Genomic DNA, 21999 nt, shown 5'->3' with positions numbered 1-21999 from the left:
GCCTGTTAGATTTCATGCTACTGCTTGTAAAAAATATAAGCTGTATGTGTTAGACCTATATGAGAGGATTCATAGAAGATAAAAAGTTTACTTTCTGAGAAAACAGAACATTCTTATTAGCTCAGAATGCCCAAACCCGTGAGGGACAATTCATTTGCTTTTGTAAATATTGCACCTTATTTTTATGAGAAAGAGAGAGAGAGAGAGAGAGAGAGAGAGAGAGAGAGAGAGAGAGAGAGAGAGAGAGAGAACACCTAGTAGGGAGTTAGCTCAAGAGAGCCCCACTAGGTTGCATTCCACTGAATAAATAAAAGTATAAGCTCTACCATTTACAAACTGTGTGCTTGGGGGAATTATTCATCTTCACTGTCCCTCCGGTTCACCTTTTATTAATGGGGATTGCAATAGTACCTACCTTACAGGATGGTTTTGAGGGTGCAATGACTTAAGGTGCTTTGAACAGCGCTGGACCAAAGTAAGCGCATAGTCAGTTGGCTGCACCCATTATTTCGTGTCATGTGTAGCCATTGCCCAGCTCGTCGACTGCTGTGTAGCTGATGCTGTCAGTGGGCTTTGTGAGGTTAAGTACCTCCTGCATGACAGAATGCAGTTAAATAGAATTGGATAAGCTTATTTCCTTGAACTCGAATTCTTTGGAAATAGGTGTTTCATCTATGGATAAATGGTCGCTACCATTAATCAGAAACATAAAGAGTTCTCAGAGTTCCTTGTTACTGTTCCGTAGCCCTTATTCTATGGTGATTTATCCACTGATAGTTCTGTTTCCTCTACTGATCGGTGAACTCCAAGGAGGGCTATGATTTATTTACTATTAATTCCCCTGGATTCACTATGGATCTATCACAGAGGGATTCGCTGAATATGTGTTGAATGAATAAATGAATGAATGAGAAAATAAAGAAACCTCTTATTTAAATATTACTCTACCGTCTGGTTTGAGCAGCGTGCAAGTCGGAACTAGAAGCCCCACAGGCTAACTACCTGGATGGCAATGAGACACGTTTCATCTACTTCAAATCTGTTAAAAGATCATCCTTCAAAAATTCTTTCAAGCTTCTTAAGAAGAGGAAATTCCATCATCATCTGTGCTTCAGCCATGAATTTCAAATGTTCTCCTTTGAGAAAACATGAAATATTATACCAAGTTAGATAAAATCTTTTTGTGACTTTTGTTGGTCATTCATGCATATATACTGTTAAAGATGAAACAGAATTGAAAGGTGGTGACCAAAAAAGAATGTGATTTAATTTAGAGGAATTAAAAAGGATGAGAGGGAAGCAATAAATACTGTTAAATTTGCTGAATATTTTTCCATGCCTGGAAAGAAACATCACCTGATATGTATTTGATACTTGAACAGAATAAAATACCAGTTTGATTCAGAAAACATGTTGAAGATTTGATTTGTTTTGATGCAGTAGGTGAGGGGTTTTTGTTTGTTTGTTTGTTTTTAATATCTAGGTTCAGTCCTGTTTGAATGATCCTTTAGTTCTAGTTCTCTTTAGTGAAACTTTGTTTATTTCATGTTGGATACAGTGAACAGTTGGATTCAGTGTGACTGGTATTCACCAAGTTGTTGCTGCTGTCGGGATTGTCATTCACACTTGGGTTTAGTTCAGACCCCCAGGACTGATGTGGGGCTCAGTGTTCTCTTCTGCATCAATAAATGGAGATCCCAGATGAGTTAAAGTAGAGCAGACTCCTTAAATCAGAAATGTCAGCTGAGGAAAGCGATCTTTCCATGGGTTCTGCAGTGGTCCAAGGGCCCATTATTCAACTCAGATCTAAAAGAAAGCAGGCAGCCTGTTGGACTTTCAAAAGTGGCTAATTGAAACCTATTGCCCTGTAAGTTCACAATTAATCAAGATATAACTACAAGAATCAGGTCAATGAAGATCAAAATATCATCTTAATGCAGGCATCACTCAACTAGAAGATGTGGCTGGAATTTATGGCCCAGTAATTGGGCTTCTATATCTTGCTTCTCACACCCTCCTCCAAGATAAGGAAGGTATTAGGCTGCCCCCCAATTTAAAATATTTAGTGAATAAATGTTTAGTGAGTGAATGGGCTATGTATAGTACTCATATTTTGTTCTAGTTGCTTTTTTATTGAATGGGGTTTTTTTTTGTTTTTTTTTTTGTTTTTTTAAATTTCCGTCTCTCTACCCTCTCTCCTTTGGCAACCATCGGCTTATTCTCTGTATCTGAGTCTGTTTCTGTTTTGTTTTATTTATTCATTTATTTTTTTTTTTAGGTTCCACATACAAGTGAGATCATAATGGTATTTGTCTTTCTCTGTCTGACTTATTTCATTCAGCATAATACACTCTAAGTCCATCCATGTTGTTACAAATGGCAAGATTTCATTCTTTTTTATTGCTGAATAATATTCCCTTATATATGTATATATCCCACATCTTCATTACTCATTCATCTATTGATGGAAATCTAAGTTGCTTCCATATCTTGGCTATTACTAGTAATGCTGCAATGAACATAGGAGTGAACATATATTTTTCAATTAGTGTTTTTGTTTTGTATGGATAAATACCCTGAAGTGAGATTGCTGGATTGTATAGCAGCTCCACTTTCAATATTTTGAGAAACCTCCATATTGTTTTCCATAGTGGCTGCACCAATTTGCAGTCCCACCGACAGTGCACCAGGGTTCCCTTTTCTCCACATGCTCGCCAACACTTGTTTGTTGACTTATTGAAGATAGCCATTATAAAAGATGTGAGGTGATCGCTCTTGGTTTTGATTTGCATTTCCCTGATGATTAGTAATGTTGAGCGTGTTTTCATATGTCTATTGGCCACCTGTGTGTCCTCTTTGGAGAAATGTCTATTCAGGTCCTCTGCCCATTTTTAAATCACATTGTTTGTTTTTTTGTTGTTAAGTTGTATGTGTTCTTTATATATTTTAGATATTAATCTCTTATCAAATGTATCCTTGGTGAATATCTTCTCCCATTCAGTAGGTTGTCTTTTCATTTTGTTGGTTTTCTCTCACTGCACAAAACCTTTTTAGTTTGATGCAATCCCATTTGTTTATTTTTTCTTTTCTTTCCCTTGCTCAAGAAAATATATCAAAAAAGATATTGTGCGAGCGATGTCAAAGAGTTTACTCTCTGTTTTCTTCTAGAAGTTCAATGGTTTCAGTTCTAACATTTTTAAGTCTGTAATCCATTTTGAGTTTATTTTTGTATATGGTGTAAGAAAGTGGTCCAATTTCATTTTTTTTTTGCATGTGTCTGTCCAGTTTCGCCAACACCACTTACTGAAGAGACTATCTTTACCATTGTATATCCTTGCCTCCTTTATCATAGATTAATTGACCATTTAAGTGGGGTATTTATTTCCGGGCTGTCTATTCTAGACCATTGATCTATATATCTGTTTTTATACAGTACCATACTGTTTTGACTATTGTAGCTTTGTAGTATAGTTTGATATCAGGGAGCATGACACCTCTCACTTTGTTTTTTTCAAGATTACTTTGGCTATTTAAGGTCTTTTGTGGAAGGATAGGTATTCTTTGCATGTTTGGCAGAATTGACCTGTGAAGCCTTCTGGTCCTGGACTTTTCTTTTTGGGAGTTTTTAATCACTGCTTCAATTTTATTGCTAGTAATTGGTCTGTTTAGGTTTTGTATTTTTTCCTGGTAAAGTCTTGGAAGTTTATATACTTCTAGAAATTTATATTCTTTTAGATTGTTGAATTTGTTGGCATATAATTGTTCATTGTACTCTCTAATTATTTTTTGTATTTCTGTATCAGTTGTAACTTCTCAACTTTCATTTATGATTTTATTTATTTGGGCTCTTTCTCCTTTTTTGTGTGATGAGTTTAGTTAAAGGTTTTTCTATTTTATTTATCTTTTCAAAGAACCAACTCTTAGTTTTATTGATATTTACTATTTTTTTTTTCAGCTGAGCCATCTTGCTACCCTCAGTGGCAGCTCAGCTCAGGCTGGGAATCGAACCACTGTTGCTCAGAGCTCAAACTCTTGAGCAAGCTCTTAACCAACTGAGCCACTTGGCCGGCCCTGATCTTTTCTGTGTTTTAAAATGTCCATTTCATTTATTGCTGCTCTGATAGTAACCATTTCTTTCCTTCTGTTTACTTAGGGTTTTGTTTGTTCTTCTTTTTCTAGTTCTTTTAGGTGTAGAGTTAAGTTGTTTACTTGGGATTTTTCTTGTTTCTTAAAGTAGGCTTGTATAGCTATGAACTTTCGTTGTAGAACTGCTTTTGCTGCCTCCTATAAATTTTGAAAATTATTACTTTTATTTGTCTCAAGGTAGTTTTTGATTTCTTGCTGATTTCCTCTTTGACCCATTCATTGTTGAGTGGCATGCTGTTTAGTCTCCACAGATTTGTGTTTTTTCCGGTTTTCTTCCTGTAGTTGATTTCTATTATAGTTTCACACCACTGTAGTGTCAGAAGAGATGCTTGATATGATTTCAATCTTCTTGAATTTATTGAAGCTTGTATTGTGGTCTAATAAGTGATCTACCCTGGAGAATGTTCTATGTGCACTTGAAAAACATGTACTCTGCAGTTTTTCAATGAAATGTTCTAAAAATGCCTATTAAGTCAATCTCTGGTAATGTGACATTTATGGCCAATATTTCATTAATGTTTTTCTCTCTGGATGCTCTATCCAATGATGTGTATAGGGTATTATAATCTCCTACTACTATTTTATTACTATGGACTTCTCCCTTTATGTCCAGTAATAATTGCTTTATATATTTAAGTGCTCTTTTTGTAACAATTGTTACATCCTCTTCTTGGATTGACCCTTTAATAATTATGTCCTTCGTCTTTTTAAACATTTTTTAAAGTTTATTTTGTCTGATATAAGTATTACTACTTTGGCTTTCTTTTCATTTCTATTTCCATGGCATATCTTTTTCCATCCCTTCAATTTTAATTTGTATGTGTGTTTTGATTTGAAGTGAAGCTCTTGTAAGCAGTATATAGATGGGTCATGTTTTTTAATCCATTCAGCCATCCTATACCTTTTTATTAGAGCATTTAATCCATTTACATTTAAAGTAACTTTTTTATAAAAGATTTTATTGGGGAATTGGAGGAGGGGAACAGCATTGGGGAATCAGGGAGTTGCTGTCCTTTTGTTCTTCAGTCTAGTTGTGGAGGACATTGCTTCACTGGCCCATGTTGGTATTATCATTGCACTCTTCCCGGGTGAGGCAGATCGCTCATCAGCCATTGGACGGCCACTCACGGCAGCTCATGGCAGCTCATGAAAGCGTACGCCAGCTGCCGACCAGCCCCACTGCAGCCTACGCTGTGGCTGGTGACTCATGGCAGCCCAGCTCCAGGTCAAGCTGTTGTTCACCATCTTAGCTGTAGAGGACACAGCATCACTGGCCTTCGTGTGGGATCCATACTGGGGTCCTGCTGCTCAGAGCTGGCGTCCCAAGCCAACTCCTAACCAACGCGCCACTCGGCCTGCCCCTAAAGTAACTATTGATAAGTATGTACTTACTGCCATTTTAATTGTTTTTAGGTTGTTTCTGCAGTTGTCTTTTGTTCCTTTCTTCTTATGATCTCTTCCCTTGTGGTTTGCTGTTTTTCTTTAATGTTTTTATCTATGTTCCTTTCTCTTTGTTCTTTGTATATATTTTGTAAGTTTCTGGTTTGTGGTTACCATAAGGTTTACGTATATCATTTAAAAATCTATAGCAGTCTATTTTAAGCTGATGGGAGTTTAAGTTTGAATATTAGTACAAAATTTTTACTACCCCCTTCATGTTTTATGTTATTGATGTCATATTTTAGATCTTGTGTATGTCTTCTAACTACTTACTATAGTTTGAATTGAGTTTGATACTTTTTTGACTTAACCTTCATAGTAACTTTTTAAATGTCTGATTTGCTATATTTGTTGAGTACTTAGGTTTTCTGTGAGATTTCTCCCTCCCTCATATTTCTTATTTCTGGTTATGATCTTACTGTTTCTATTTAAAGAAGACTCTGTAATATTTCTTGTAAAGCTGGTTAAATGATGATGAACTCCTTTAGTTTTTTGCTTGTCTAGGATACTATCTCTCCCTCAATTCTGAATGATAACCTTGCTGGGTATATTATTCTAGGTTGTAGGGTCCTTTCAGCAATTTAAAGATGTCCTGCCATTCCCTTCTGGCTGTAAAGTTACTGCTGAGAAATCAGCTGATAGCCCTATGGGGTTTCCTTAGTATGTAACTTGTTTTTCTCTTGGCTCATTCAATATTGTCTCTTTATCTTTAACATTTGCCACTTTAACTACAATGTATCTTGGTGTGGTTCTGTCTGTTTGGGTTCATCTTGTTTGAAAATTTCTGCACTTCTAGAACCTGGATGTCTCTTTCTTTTCCCAAGTTAGGAAAGTTTTCAGCTATTTTTTCTTTAAATAAAATTTCTATTCCTTTCTCTTTTTCATCTCCTTCTGGGATCCCTAAAATACAATTGCTTGAACATTTGATGTTATCCCAGCAGCTTCGGTTTTGAGTTTTCCTTAAAGATTTTTGTTTTAATTGGGGAACTGGGGAGGGGAACAGTGTTGGGGAATTGGGGAAGGGGAACACTGTATTTTTCCAGGACCCATCAGCTCCAAGTTAAGTTGTTGTCCTTCAATCTTAATTGTGGAGGGTGCAAGCTTAGCTTCAATTCCAGTCGCTGCTTTCAATCTAGTTGCAGGGGGGTGTAGACCACCATCCCATGCTGGAGTCCAGCCAGTAACCTTGCTGCACACTGAGCCATCTGGCTGCCGCCACCCATCGGCAGCTCGTGGTTGCTCAGCTCAAGGTGCTGTGTTCAATCTTAGTTGCAGGAGGAAGGGGGGGGGGCACAGCCCACCATCCCATATAGGTGTTGAACTGGCAACTTTGCTGCTAAGTACATGCACTCTCACCAGCTCAGCGGCAGCTCAGCTCAGGTGCAGCTCACTGGAGGCCTCAGTTTTTTAAATTCCTTTTTCCCCCTGCTGTTCTGATTGGTTGATTTCTACTAGTCTTCCAGGTCCTGATCTCTTTTTCTGTGTTCGCTAATGTGCTGTGGATTCCTTATAATGTGTTTATAATTTCAGTTATTTTATTCTTCAGGTCTGCTTGGTTCTTTCTTATACTTTCTTGCTCTTTGTTGAAGTTTCCGCTAAGTTCCTCTATCCCACTCTCAAGTTTGGCCAGCATCCTTATGACTGGTTCTTTGAACTCTTTATCAGGCACATTACTTATTTCCGTTTCCTTAGGGTTATTTTTTCCCCCTGGGGATTTTTTTTTTGTTCCTTCGAGAGATATTCTTCTGTTTTTTTCATTTTGTTTGGCTTTCTATATTTGTTGATATGAATTAGACAAAATAGCTGTCGCTTCCAGTCTTGGAAAAGTGGCCTTGTATAGAAGCGGGCTTTGTGTAGGCTGTATGTGCCAGGAGGTTTTGGCAGGCCAGTAGGACCTGCGTGGGTGCCTAAGGAGTTTGGGGAACCGACCTTCCCAGCCCAAGCAACTGCAGGTGAGGAGGCCAGGTGCGTGTAGTAACGCCCTGTGGATCCTGCTCGCTCCCTTTGTTAGGGCCTAAATGGACTTGGATGATGTGGCTGGAAACACACTGCAGCAACCTTGCAGGCACGCAAGAGCACCTGGATAGAGTCCCTGCCCACCCTGTGGAGGTGGGGGGAATGCAAACAATGGCGCTGACTGGCCCTTTAACCGGGGAATCCCCACAGCTCACGGGGCGCTCCCTCAGCTCCTTAGCCTTCTCCACACAGTCTCTCTCGCTAGTTGGAGAAAGTGGGTGGAGTGTACAAGTGACCTCTGTGCAGGATCTAGGCGTGGAGTAGTTTGGGAAGCTGCTTGGAACCGCACAGGCACTACCAGCACCAAACACCAGGCGTCACTTCCGGCGCCTGGGCCCCGCCCCCCAGTGGGCACTTCCGGCGTCAAACAAGGCAGCCGCTTCCGGCGCTCAGGGCACGAGCCTGCTCCCTAGAGGAGCTCAGGTGGGTGTGATGACACCCTGCTGTTCATGCTTGCTTCCTTTGTTAGGAGGCCGAAGGCTCCATGCAGTGTCGCTGCATGCTCCACGTGACCTACCAGGTAGGCCGAAGCCCCAAATAGAGCCCCCGCCCACTGGATGGAGGAGGAGGGGACATCAATGGCCTCCGGCCCCAGAGAGGTCTCGCAGCTCCTGGTGGGCTCTGCGCCTCCAGTCTGCTCTGTGGCCCCTCCTTCTTTTTTTTATTGCTGGAAGCTGTTCATTCAGCTCTCAGTTGTGTCGCAGGAGTGATTGCTACCTATATACAGGTATGTTTGATTTTGCCCACGGGAGGGGCGCGTTGAGCGTCCCTTTATACAGCTGCCATGTTGGACCTCTGCACGCCGGCCCCTTTGTATCAAGCAGACACTTGCTCGGTCAACTGCAAACGGGATCGCTGCCTCCCATTTGAAAAACCTCACTAGTTTGGGCCAATAGACATGGACTTCCAGTGTGACTCCAGAAAGGAGATGCCAGGCCCAAGGCAGCTGTGCTTTTCCTGCAGAAGCAGGAGCAAGAGAAGACTCCCTCTAGAGGTAGGCAGACCTGAGACGGAGCCAGGAACGGCCCAGCCCCGCTCAGACCCTCCCTGGGTTCTGCTGACCGGGCAGGTCACTCCTCCTCCTTTGTGGTCAGTAAGCGAAGGGGGAGAGAGGGACGGGCAGTGTTATGGGGTGGGAGGTCTCTCCCAGAATCTTGAGGGCATGGGGATAGCTGTCTACTGTCAGCCTATTTTATCCTTGCCCTTTCCGTCTCACTGTTCAAAATAGCACTTTGAAAACTTGGCTCAGGAATGGAGTCTCCAAGTAAAAACACCTTCATCCTTGCAAAGGAGGCACTCTCATCCCTTCTCAGTTGCTTCTGAGTCAGGAGATCCATCTTTTACTTTTTCTAGAAATTCCCTGTTCCACATACCGACCCCTTCCCCAGGGGTCCTTGTCCTTGTCACTTTCTTCATCCCTCAGAACTGAAAGCCTATGACTTTTTCTCTCTAGAATGGCCTCTTTCATGCTGTCATACGCACCCAGGTGGCTGTCACCCATTTAAAGACATTTTTCTCCCTCTCCCAAACACCGTCCCGCCACCCAGCACACACATCTCAGAAGCTCTGGTCTCAACCAAAGACTTGGATCATTTAGATTATGCAGAGTGCTTACTGTAGTCACAGCCTGTGTTAGAAGCCCCCGAGGGAATTTTACTACTTCCTGTATAGGCTCAGATTTTACTCTAAGGATCGAAATGTTGATGTTGGTTTTGTCATGGTGTTCTGTTGACCATGATGCGTGTAAGTTCTTGAGCAGGTGGATTCATTTATTCACTCATTCATTTCTTCATTTACTTACTAATTTTTATGAGTATGCTTGGCACTGTGCTGAACCCTAGGGTTACAAATAGGGATAATTTTCCATTCCTATGTTGGGAGCTCAGTCTGAGGGCGAGATGGACATAGAGATATTTTAAAACATGGCCAGGTAAGCTGGATTATAGAGGCACACAGACTCGCGCGAAAGCTCTCCCCTCGGATGAGGGACATTTAACCTAGGTCTTGAATGGAAGGTGCAGGCTGAGGTACCTGCCTACGTAGAAGATGTGCAGTTTTGGCAACGCCTAAGCTCCTCTGCTGGGAAGGAGAGCAGCGGGCATGGTGAAAGGCGGTCAGGCTGCAGCCTGTGGAAGGCTTTGTAAGACAGAGGAAGGAGTTTAAAATGCATCCTGGGAGCAACAGGAAACCGGCAGAGGTTTTAAGCAGAGGTGTATCTCCATCAGTTTTTTTATTAGGAAGATAACTCTGCATTGGAGGGATGGGATTCATTCTTAGAGAAGTTAATCCTTAAAGGGCAATAGGCATTTGGCTGCCGAGAAGCCCGGCTTTTAGCTTAGTGTTTGGGAGGGTCTCGAGTGATATTGATGTAATTGAGCTTTTAGCAAAAAAGATGAAATCGTAATAGCCAATATGTCTAAAATGAAAAGAACGTGATTTGCCTTATAATAACGCACCCCCTAAAAATAAATCTTTAATTCAACCTATGAATCTTTAATGCTAAGAACGCAGCATAATACTTTGAAATTGAAACTTGAGAGGCAGGCATTTCAAAATCAGCCCTACAGTGGGTTTGGGGCAGACAAATTGAGCAGTATGAACTATTGACACCTCCTGGTGGCAGCAGATGTGTGCTGGTTGCCTGGTCAAAACAACAGGGAAATGAATCAAAGGCATTAAAAATAAATAACGCTGGCAGCCTAAAAGGAAGGGACGGGAGGATGAAATGGTCCCAGTCATGGGGCCGACCTGGTGGAAACCTCTGCCTGTCGGAAGGGAGAGGTGGCAGAGGGAGGCCCTGAGTAACTGGGGCCAGCCACCTGTCCCCCTCCCCCCTCCTGGTGCGAGGACCCGAGCAAGGGTGCTTCTGACAAATTTAAAAACAAAAGGTAGATTGCTGAGATAGGTGTCCCAGAATGCCCTCTGGCAGCTTTTGAAGGAAATGGTTTTCATTTTTCAGACCTAAACATCCAGCTTAATAAATGCGTTCTCAAAATAATCTCTTTCAGCTCTATAAGCACTTTTTAACCTTCTCAGAACCCTTTCACATACAGAGTTCTATTTAATATAAAAAGTGGCAACTCACGGGAAGAGCCACCTAGAATCATTGTATTTCACACTTGGCCTTTTTCTATTGACAATATTTCAAAAGTCATGAAGACATCAACTTGTGAGATATTCAATAGCAAAATGAAAATGCTGATTAAATGCCATTTTGGGTGGACAACCTGCTTACTCACAGTGGAAAACTACAAAAAGGAACAAAAAGAAGCAGCTTTAGGTTTCTGACTCATTGGTTTGATATAGAAATGGCTCAGAAATATGATGGGAGGACCAAGGGTCCAGGTTTAATTATGCACTTGCTGGATTACCAAGGACATATCCCTTACCCTCTCCAGGCCTCAGTCTCCCTCTAGGGAAAGTGAGAAGATAGACTCCAGAAGATCTCTAGGGTCTAGGTTTGCTTTATGAATTTCTATGACTCTTAAGCATTTTTGTCTTCATGGACGCCCTCCTCCATTAAAAAAATTAAAATTATATTTTACTTCTGCTTTGGTAGAATAGAAATATAATCAAGTCTGGATCATATCATCTTTATACCAACAGTTGACATATGTATGTTGCTTATTGCAAGGAGCAAAGCATTCAGGTGTGTTGGACCCTAAGCACTGTACCCACTGCACCTCATGGAGAAGTCTGCCCTAAGTCGGGGGGTGAGCAGCCAGGAGCCGCAAAATATCACAGAGGTTAAGAGTGTGAGCTTAGCTTTAAAGGACCCTGGAATTAAATGTGCTCTGAGCCACTTACTAGCTGTTTGGCTTCAGGCAAGTTATTTAACCTTTCTGAGCCTCGTGTTTCTCAAACATAAAATGAGGAAAATAAATCATTACAACTCTGCAGGATTTTTGTGAGTGTTAAATGAGACAGGGCCGATCTTCAGGTCTTACTTAGCTCAGCACCTGACACTTAGTACGCGCTCGATAAAAGGTGTCTGTTACTCTTGTTATTTTATTTTCATTGTGTTCCCAGCAAGGTGAGCATGGATCTCTCCTCCTGTGGGCGTGGCGCCTAGTTCATGGTGGTCTGGCTTTGGGTTCCTCTCTCAAAGAGCCCAGGGGGCTGTCAGGCTGGAGAGCCAGCTGGTGGCCGTCCCCCACCCTGGGCACAAGCTCACAACTCTCGTTAAGGCTCGTAGTTTGGGAGGGCAGTGACAGCAGCAACTGTCCTGCTCTCTGTCTGGAGAGAGGATCACCACAGTCTATGGTGCTAAAAGGCTGGAATAAATATTTAACATATTTGGTTTAGTTTTCAAGCCTTTTTTTTTCCCACTATGTACACAGATTATTATAATTTAAAAAATAGTACAAGATTTGATTACCTGAACTTGTCATCTAACATTATTACTAGCGAGCAAAAGTGTTCCATGGTGTGTGTGTGTGTGTGTGTGTGTGTGTGTATGTGTGTATCTTTTGCTCTCCTAAAGTTTCCATAACTACATCTATTTAAGATTCTGTGGGTATGAAAAGCTCATACTGTTGACCGAGGAGGGTTATTTTTGCTTTACCAAAAGCCAATCACACAGGTCAGTGGCACCCCCTTGCTCACCCACTATTCTTTCGGCATTAATTTTAATGTTTAAATAGAGAGTGCATTTCCAAAGGCTGCATAAAGCACTAGATAAGTAGAAGACCACTGACTTGGGAAGAGCGAATGCTCAGCGAAGCCTTTCGCATAGAGAATGCTGAATATCTCCACCATTATTTAGCATCAGAATCAGTTATGGTTGTCTGACTGATGGACAATTTTTCCCCCGACCTGCTTTCTTTGCAAGTGACCTATACTGTCTAGACAGTTGCATATTATTTATGCATTCATTTCAGATTGCATGTATTTTTTTTTCACTAAAGTTGTGCAGGTTTCATACAGCCAAGCAACTATTGGAAGTATACTTCATGAAAAGCCATATAATTGTACCAAGTGAATGCTTTCTTTCTTAGAGTTGTGTCACCATTAAAATTAAAAAAAAAAGTTTTCTTTAAAAAGGTCTATATGAACCCTGAAAAAAAAAAAGAAATGAAACTAACTCCCCAAACTCTACCCTTCCCCCCCGCCTCCCCAACACACACACACACACACACACACACACACACACACACACACACACACACCCGACCCACCCACCCACCTCCTATCTTCAGAGTACCAGCAGCAGGCCATGGAGAGAATTAAAGACAGCTAATTTCAAAGGTTCTTAATCAATTCAAGTTGATCCCATTTGTTGATTAGGGAGTCAAAACGCATTATTTGCATTCTGTTTCAAATTCAGAATTTTCTGTGGAGGTTGGAGGCTGGAGAAATCTCTTTCAGAGAGATCCCCTTGGGCAGAAAGGGAGTTAATTTGAAAACTCTGGCAAGTCTGATGGGTTGTGAAAGTTCCACATGAAACATTTATAATGGCTCCTTTCAGGGTGGTGGATTTTTGGGTGTGTGTGTGTGTGTGCGCGCGCGCGTGCACACGCACGGCCTTTAGTCGTCATGAACCAGTGGTGAAGCTTGGCGGAATTATCTGGGTAGTGAGTGGAGTGCCTCATTTCCATCTAGATACCTGGTGTGTGTAGACATCACAGCCAGAGGCAGAACAGGTCAACGTCTAGAGATTAAAGGGAGGGAATCCCCTCCCTCCCCACATCTGAAACGGGTGTGTGTGTGTGTGTGTGTGTGTGTGTGTGTGTGTGTGTGTGTTAGTACTACTTATGGTCTCAGGTCCTGAGTCAGACCAGCCCCACTGCTCTGGCTGCCCAGTTCGGGACGCTGTATTTTCCTGACTTCACTGTGGGGTTACTTTCAGCATGAGACAAGTTGGAAATCAATTCCTTCAAGCCCCGGACCTGGTAAGCTCTGGGAAATGTGCCGTGGCCTGAGTCAGAGGGAGGGGACCTGAGGGCCAGTTCTCTTGGGAGAACATGCTCATTGTAGCCACAAGTCAGGGCATGCATCCGGAAGTCCCTCCCCTCTGACTTCATGCCCCATTGCTTTTTGATAGGAAAATCCCAGCCCTAAATAGAAAAGAAATGTGTTGGTGTGTGCGTCCCACATATCTGGAAGGCACTGCTTTTTGGGGGCAAGATTAGACATTAACCTGTTTGCATCTCACTTATGTCAACTGGAGATGGTGAAGGTGAACACTTCATAGAAATTACATGAAGGAAAAACTTGAACTGACCACAATTTTTTCTCTATTTTAGACCCTCACCCCTACCAAATACGTACCCATTTACACTGCTTCCTATGTCCCATCCGAAGTCATAATTGACATCTTAAAATTTGCTCTGGCCACCAAATGGTCAACCATGTTCCGTTTATCAGCCACCACCAACATTAAATTGTCAAACTTGCTTATCCTGTGGCTAAGGGTATTTGGGATGTAAAAAATCACAACGAGGAAAAGCATACAGTCCTTAGCACTCTCAGAAGATGAGAAAGCTTTACTTGTCTAAATACCAATTCTAAAACACACCATTTCCTTCGATAACAACGCAAGCTGGCCGTTTTCAAAGGCGGCTTCTTTTTCAGCCTCGATTTTATTTTCCGTGCCATTCCTACAGTCTGAGATTAATCCCCCCATTCTGCACGTCGCCTGGAGTTCAGTGCACATGTTTACTGAGGTGTACAGCTCTCAAATAACTTTGGTGCTGCTTTCACCCACTGTTAGGAAGTATATTTAAAAGAAATTGCCTTTTATAGATTTAAATTACAAAAGTACTGATATCATGCAAAAGGCAGTTTAACTCATGCAAGCATACAAATAGGTAAATCTTAGGGAAAAAGATACCAAGGCTAATATGAATGTAAATAGGATTAGCTGCCTGCATTAGCAGGGGCTGTGAAATTTAAAGTCCTTTCTGTTGGGTTCTTTAAAATACACCTATATTTCATGTGTGCATTTGTAGATATTTGGGAATATATTTTACTTTGTCTTGGGCTTGAATTTCAAAACAAGAATAGACAACAGCACTGACATCTGCTTATTGGCAGCCAAGGTAGAAGTGGAATTTAACCTTCTTGATGGTTACATATTTAGTGACATAAAATTTTAAATCTTTAGGAACAATATGATATAGTTTGACCAAAAAAATATAGATTCATATTACAAAGAAATTAGAAAACAATATACAGTGTTTTTATTTTTCTCTTAAGAAAAACCTTGTTTGTTCCCTAAGACCGATTCAGATATACGTAAGTGAGCGGGTTGGTGCCGGGATTGGCAAACAGTGGTCCATGGGCTGGATGCAGCCCACTGCCCTTTTTGTTCATCCTCCAAGGTAAAAATGTTTTTTAGATTTTTAAGTGGTTGTGAACAAATCAGAAGAGTCATATTTCATGACACATAAAATTATATAAAATTCAAATTTTAGTGTTCATAAATAAAGTTTTATTGACATACGGCAACACTCATTTGTTTAACTATTGGCTGTTCTCTCCCTACTGTAGCAAATCTGAGTAGCTTTGACAGTGACCTTTTATGGTCTCCAAGGTCTAAGATATTTACCCTCTGCCTTTCACAGACGAGTGTGCCAGCCCAAGTTTAGAGCAAAAGTATTATATCTTCATGCACTTTATTGTTGAGAAGCCACATTAGATTGTTGGAAACCAGTTCTAAAAAGAATCTCATGTATCTGTTAGAACTTTATTTTCTTAGCTAGAAGCATCAGAAAGAGATTATAGGTAATAAAGCAGATTGCTGCTGTTGTTTTAATTAAACTACAACCTGATGGAGCACCTAGGGAACCACAGGTGTGACACTTCAGGAGGACGTTTGGTAGCATTGGGGGGGGAGGGGAGCCTGTTGTGGGGGTCCCACTTCCTGGGCTCACATCTCCAGTCTGCCGTGGAGGATTTTCACTTAGCCTCTCTGCCAGTTTCATTATCAATAAAATAGGGGCTTCCCTCATTGGGTAGTTGCCAGAATTAAATGAGATGATGCATTATCAAATGTTTAAAAGAGTGCTTGGCCTTTGCGTAGCTCAGTTATTATTTTATAAGATGTTTGCATGTAAATTCTTATGAATGCTGAGGGTAAACTTCTGTTATAGAAGCATCTATGTTGTAGTCAGAATATCTTCAAAGACTGCATTAGGTAAGATGCTTTGGGGTTTTGTTAGTGAGAACACTCCCATGTGATGTGCATGTAAGCTGAGGAGAAAATGCTAAAAATATACCTTCTAGGAATCATTGGTAACTTTTCTCAAGCTATATTGATCTAACCTCAGAGGAATGGGATGGGACCAACCAAACCGATGAGTTGATTTGGTTCAACCCATTTTTGCCCTGTATAACATAACTTTAGATCATCTAGGCTGTCATTGTCACTTGAGGACATTGATGCCCAGAGACTGGGATGAACTTGGCCAAGGCCATGAGAGAACTCGTCTTCTAACTCTTAAGCCTGGAGTTAACAGTGAAAACGTGCACTCAGCACACTTTTCCTTAGCACAGTGCTAGCACAGCAAGTACTCAGTGAATATCAGAGCAGCAAAAGCAATAATGAGCTTACACAGCAATGGCTAAATAATGCATCCTCTTTTATCTTTCACAGCCATGACTCCCAATAAGTCTCCTACTCAGTTTTACTCTCTGCTTGCTGGAGAACCTAACTGACACCTGGGCCATCAAACCTGGTGTTTGGGAGAAAAGTCAAGGTGGGAATGAAGATCCAGAGGTCGGCAGCATAGATGTGGAGCAACAGGTGTTAGCATTCTAGAGCATGAGGCTGAGCAGAGAAGGGATCAAGGATGGCGTGTGTGTGTGGCATCGGGCATTAGAAGAAGAGCTAGCTGGAGACCGAGGGCGGATCAGAGAGCTTCTTTCTCTAGGACGTCATCCCTCACTCATCCCCAATTCCTCCCATCACTCTCCACTGGAAGCTGGGTGGGATACCTTCCTCCCTTCTAATGCACACACATCATGCTGTTTCATAGTTGTTGGTTTCAGCGTTGACCTCCCTAAGAACCCATAGGAGTTCCTTGAGGACAGGGCTAGTGTCTCATTCACTGCTGACTTCCTAGTGCTTTACAAGGCTGGTGCTTAGTAGGAACTCACTTAATATTTGAACAAATACATGATGAGAATGTATGGAACCAGCAAAAGAGGATATAAGTTTGATTGTTAAAACATTCCTAAGTCAGTGAACGATACTGTATTGTGCACTTAAAAACGTAAGAGGGTAAATCTCAGGTGTTCCTACCACAATTAATACTATAGCTCAGCCCTGCCAGCCTCTCCCTTGTATGTAAAGTAATACATGCTGTTTTCTCATTTAATATCTGCATGTAATAGATGCAGATTTTCTCACTTAACCCCCTAACTGTGATATAGTTACTACTCTTCCCCATTTTACAGTGAAGAGACCAAAAAGGATGCATTGACTAGTGGGCAGCAGAGCTAGAGCTTGAATGTTGGGACTCTGAGGTCCTCTTCTTACGAGAACTGAAAGGTAGGTGAAGTCTCCTGGGCCTTCGCTCTGGGGTTAGCCTCTGCGTCTGGTGTTCAGGCTGAGGCTGCAGCAGAAGAGTCTGCTTTCCCTTCTCCCGTCGGCCATCTGGATAGTGGGATGCTCAGTCCCTTCTTGCTGAGATCTGTGGGGTGACTGTCCAGTGCCTGGTGCGGTTAAGTTGGGTGGAATGTCTGAGTTCAGCCTTTTTGGGGGTTTGGGGGTGGGGAGAGGCCGGCCTGTATGCAAGAACAGTATTCTAACTGTTTACACCCAGCTTGTTCAGCTGCCACCCTGCTTATCTGTGGTAGGTTTCAGGGTCACGGAGATGCAGATGCCGTCTACCCTTTGAATTATGGCACAACTGTTTGTTGAAAAGTAAAAAGCTCACTTGATAAGCAAGTCCTTTTTCTTTATTGTGGATCGTTCCTCCTTAAGCATCCCTCCCATACCCTAAGTTAATAAGGTCAGTGAACGGTTCCAGGCAAATCTGGACAGCGGGCCACCCTAAAAATAAGTTGGTCTTAACAAGATTGACCAATGACTCACCTTCCACGTCCCTTCTCTCTCTTTCCTTCCCTGTCCAGTTCCCAGCCTTACTCGCTCCCCTCAGATTATCAGCCCAGGAAAATTGCCTAGGAGTTGGGTCAGATTGAAAGGCAAGCCAAGTGAAAGAGCAGTAGTTGAGTTTGCAGACACAGGTCACGTGGGTGTCAGTTCAATGAATGGCGTGATGCCATTCAGCCAACCTGATAGAAGAAATTCCAAGCTTCAGGTTAAAGTGTGAGTCTTTGCTCCACAGATTCCTTATAATGTTGAAAAATAAAGAGCTGTTTTTGAGGAAACATTGTTAATGTTAGAGGTGTCAGGTGTATTTTTGTATCTTTTATTAGCTCTTAAAGAAACGTAGTATCCCCTATAGTAATGAAATCTAAATCACTAAGGTTTCCGGGTGTGGAAATTTTGTGCAGGAAGCACCTCGACTGCTCCTGCCTTGGACTTGTTTTCCGGAGGCTTTGAAATATATTATATTTGATTGACAAGACCTACACATGTGTACAGACTTCCTAGTTTAGAGATTTTGTTTCCTTGTTGTGGTCCAGCCTCTGCGATGTATACTTATTTATGAAAGACTTGTGGAATTTCTGAATTCTCCCTCTAATCCCTATAATTCTAAATTCCAGCCTTACCTCACTGTGCATTGCATTTTCATAGTTCCAGATAAACAGAACACTTAAAACTCACCATTGCAACCAGAATTGGATGGCTCTTTTTTTTTTTTTTTTTTTTTTTTTTTTTTTTTTTTTTTTGCTAAAGCAAAAACAAGTAGAGGCATCCTTTAAATAACAATATTTTCTGATGTTAATGTCGAATTAATCCAAGAAATGAATATGTATTGATGGTATTCTTTTGGGTTTTGAAAATCCTTACAACCACATAATTAAATGAGTGCCTTTAGAAATACTGATAAAAGCCCATTGCCATTCAAATATCTATACAAGACAATGGCCCTAAGCTGTGGGCTTGGGAGATTAGTTTGGCCACGAGCCAGTGTTTATCACAATATTTTCATCTTAGCTGATAAAATTTAATCATTCTTATTTAAATAGAAATCAGAATTAATGCAGGTTTTAAAGAGAAGGAATAATAAACGAATCGCACTATCTTTATTTCAGAGCTCCTGGCATATATTGTCTATTCAGAATGGAAATGCTAGCGGTTGTTGTGTTATTTTCCTACCTTGGACTTGCATTCCAGAGTCCTCAAAAATAATGAGCTACTGCTTCTTGAATATTTATTTCTTCAGCTCTGCTCTAAGTAAAGTGGTTTCCACCCTCCTCTCCAGTGGGATAAGCCGGGATTTGTGTGTAGTGGGGACTTGACTTGAGCTGAAGTCAGCACAGCATGTGCTTTGAGCTGCTTCTCCCAGAGTGGCTGATCTGACCCATCCTCGTGCCTGGGTCCCTGGAGACCAACAGCAGGAGGTCAGACAGCAGCTGTGTGAACTGGGTTTGTGGCCGGCTTTGGGTCAGAACCAGGGTGCTGCCAGTGGTCAGGTCCAGAGTCAAGCCCCTCACTGGAACACACACACCATAGCTGAGTATAAGCAACTCCCGTCTGAAGAAGCCATATTGGCCATTTTGTTCAACTCATTTTGTGGACGAGGAAGTTGAGGACCAGAGATTAAGTGACTCACTCTGTGTCACCTATTAGTTAGTGGTAAAGTCACAATGTAAATCAGGTCTCCAGATTCCAGCCTGGTATTCTGTGATTCTGTGTAATCGTTTTAGCCCAGGCCTAGACCTGGAGTGGACACAGCTCAGTACCATTTTGTTTAACTCTGTGTATAAACTGGGGGTGCCGAAAAAAATGTATACACATTTTAAGAGATGTTAACACTTTGGTCAACGTTGCTCAAGCAGTAGTTCGCCGTAATCAGAAGTGTCTGGACGCTGATGGGAACCACTTTGACCACCTCTTGTAATCGCAGAAGTCAAACATGATTTGTATGTATCTTTTGTTATTGGTATATATTAATACAGTTTTTCCCTTTCTTAAAATGTATATACATTTTTTTGGCACCCTCTGTGTTTTTGGTTAATGTCTCAAACTAAACCCATTCAAATTCAAACACTTCCCCAACCATAAAATAAATAAACCAGCTAAAGGAACCACATTTCTCCCCAGGATTTCCTCCGTTAAATAACATTTTAACAAAATTAAATATGTCTTGCATTTAAATATATAAAAATAAAAACCAAAATTGTCCATAATTTCACTGTCTATATAATATGGCTAACATTAAAAAAATAATTCCAGTAAATAAAACGTACTGATCATTTACTATGTTTTAGTCACTTGGCTGTCGCATTTAATCCATACAATATCCCAATGAGGTGGGGACCATTTTTATCCCCATTGTACATATGAGGAAACTGAAGGGGCAGAGAGGTCTAGCGACTTTTGCAAGGTCCCCCAGCTGACGAGTGGCAGAGCTAGGATTCTAACACAGCAGTCTGGCTTTAGGCCCAGGCTTTTAACCGAGATTTCGGATAGACTCAGAAATGTGAATTCTTAATTCAGCCAGCACGAAGGCCTTGTCTGAATTTTGAGTTTTATTTCATCTTCAGACTTTATGGTGCATCTCATTGTTTGCACGGCCATATAATCTCTCCCAAGTAGAAATTGGGCCCCATTAAAGGCAGTTGGTGTAAACAGTCAGATTTCCTGGAAAAGGCATTTTGGAATCAATTTGACTCTATTGCTTTTGACTTTGTTGTGAATTTCAGTTTGGGTTAAGGGTGTATCAGACTTCAAAACATCTGGTTAGGTCATTTAAGAACCTTCCTGAGACTTCACAACCCCTTAAGACTTCCTTTCAAATTCATGCATTTCCTCTGTCACCGCTCTTACAAGTGCTTTGAGAAACAATGAAACAATGCTGTATTCATTTGAGAAAATGTATAGAAGACCTCCTTAACCTGGTATCAGTGGGAGTAAGATGTTTCACATGAGTCAAGTTTCAAGATAACTAAACCTTAGAGGTGGAAGAGCCGGGAAATTTTTACCTCAATAGTTTTTGATAGTTACACATCCCTTTTTGTTTTTCCCATTTCTTGATAACCCAGAACTGTGATTATAATCATTAATAATATACGACGGGCTCTAGTGAGAGTCTCTGGGAAAACCCTCGTTGGGATCTGGGACTCCCAAACAAATGCCACTTTGTAATAACAGTGTCCCCTAAATTGCTTAACACGCTTAGATGCTAAGATATAAGCAGGCTGATATAACCTGATGATAATGCCATGTTTGTGTTTTGGGAGTGCGATTGGCTGTTAGAAACATGAATATGAGTTAAGAGTGGATGAGCTGTTAGGGGAGGCCGCGTTCTCTGTCAGAGGTGTGCCTACTCCTGTTTGGTGTTCCCTAAATGGATACGACTTGTCAGTTGGCCTCCATCAGATTTGCCATCATCTCTGCTGCACCCACTGTCCCCACGCTGACCAGATGAAGCTGACCTGGGTTCTCCAGGCTCCATGGCAGCCGGGACACCACCATCTTCCCACCTGGAGACACTTAGATGGTGTCTACTTTTTCACAGTGGGAGTCAAGGCTGCAGTGGACACTGGGGGGCTGATGTCTCTTTGTGCACACGGGGAAGGGTTTCCCTGGGGCAGGCACCCAACCCTAAACTGCTAGACATCAGTTGTCCTCGGTACTACTGGATGGCTCTCCAAAGCGACCACCCCAATTTATATTCTCAGCAGCAGTGTCTGAGACGGGGTTCCCGTTTCCTCACTGTTCTCACCAATACTTAGTCTTATGGGTTCTTTCTTTTTTTTTTTTTTTAAGATTTTTTTTATTGGGGAATTGGGGGGTTGGGAACAGTGCTGGGGAATTGGGGGAAGGGGAACAGACAAGTTGCTGTCCTTTTGTTCTTCAGTCTAGTTGTGGAGGATGTTGCTTCACTGGCCCAAGTTGGCACCATCATTGCGCTCTTCCCGGGCGAGGCAGATCAGTCACTGGCTTCTGGATGGCCGCTCACTGCAGCTGCTGGCCGCTCACGCTGGCTGCTGGCTACATACGGTAGCCCACGGCAACGCACTGCCACAGGGGCTGCAGCCTACGCCGTCGCCGGCGACTCACGGCAGCCCAGCTCCAGGTTGAGCTGTTGTTCAGTATCTCAGCTGTAGAGGGCAGTGTCACTGGCCCTCATATGTGGGGTGCGAACCAGGGCCCTCTGGCGTCCCAAGCCAGTTCTCAACCAACGCGCCACTTGGCCAGCCCAGTTCTTTGTTTTAACTATGACAAGACTTATGGAAACATTTACTTTGAAAAAAACCCCACCACTTTATTGAAGTATGATTGACATACAAAAAGCTGTATATTTTTAATGTGTACAA

Source organism: Hipposideros armiger, unplaced genomic scaffold, assembly GCF_001890085.2.
Source record: "Hipposideros armiger isolate ML-2016 unplaced genomic scaffold, ASM189008v1 scaffold_4, whole genome shotgun sequence".
NCBI lineage: Eukaryota > Metazoa > Chordata > Mammalia > Chiroptera > Hipposideridae > Hipposideros > Hipposideros armiger.
The sequence above is the reverse complement of the archived record's forward strand: the minus strand, read 5'-3'. Positions refer to the sequence as shown.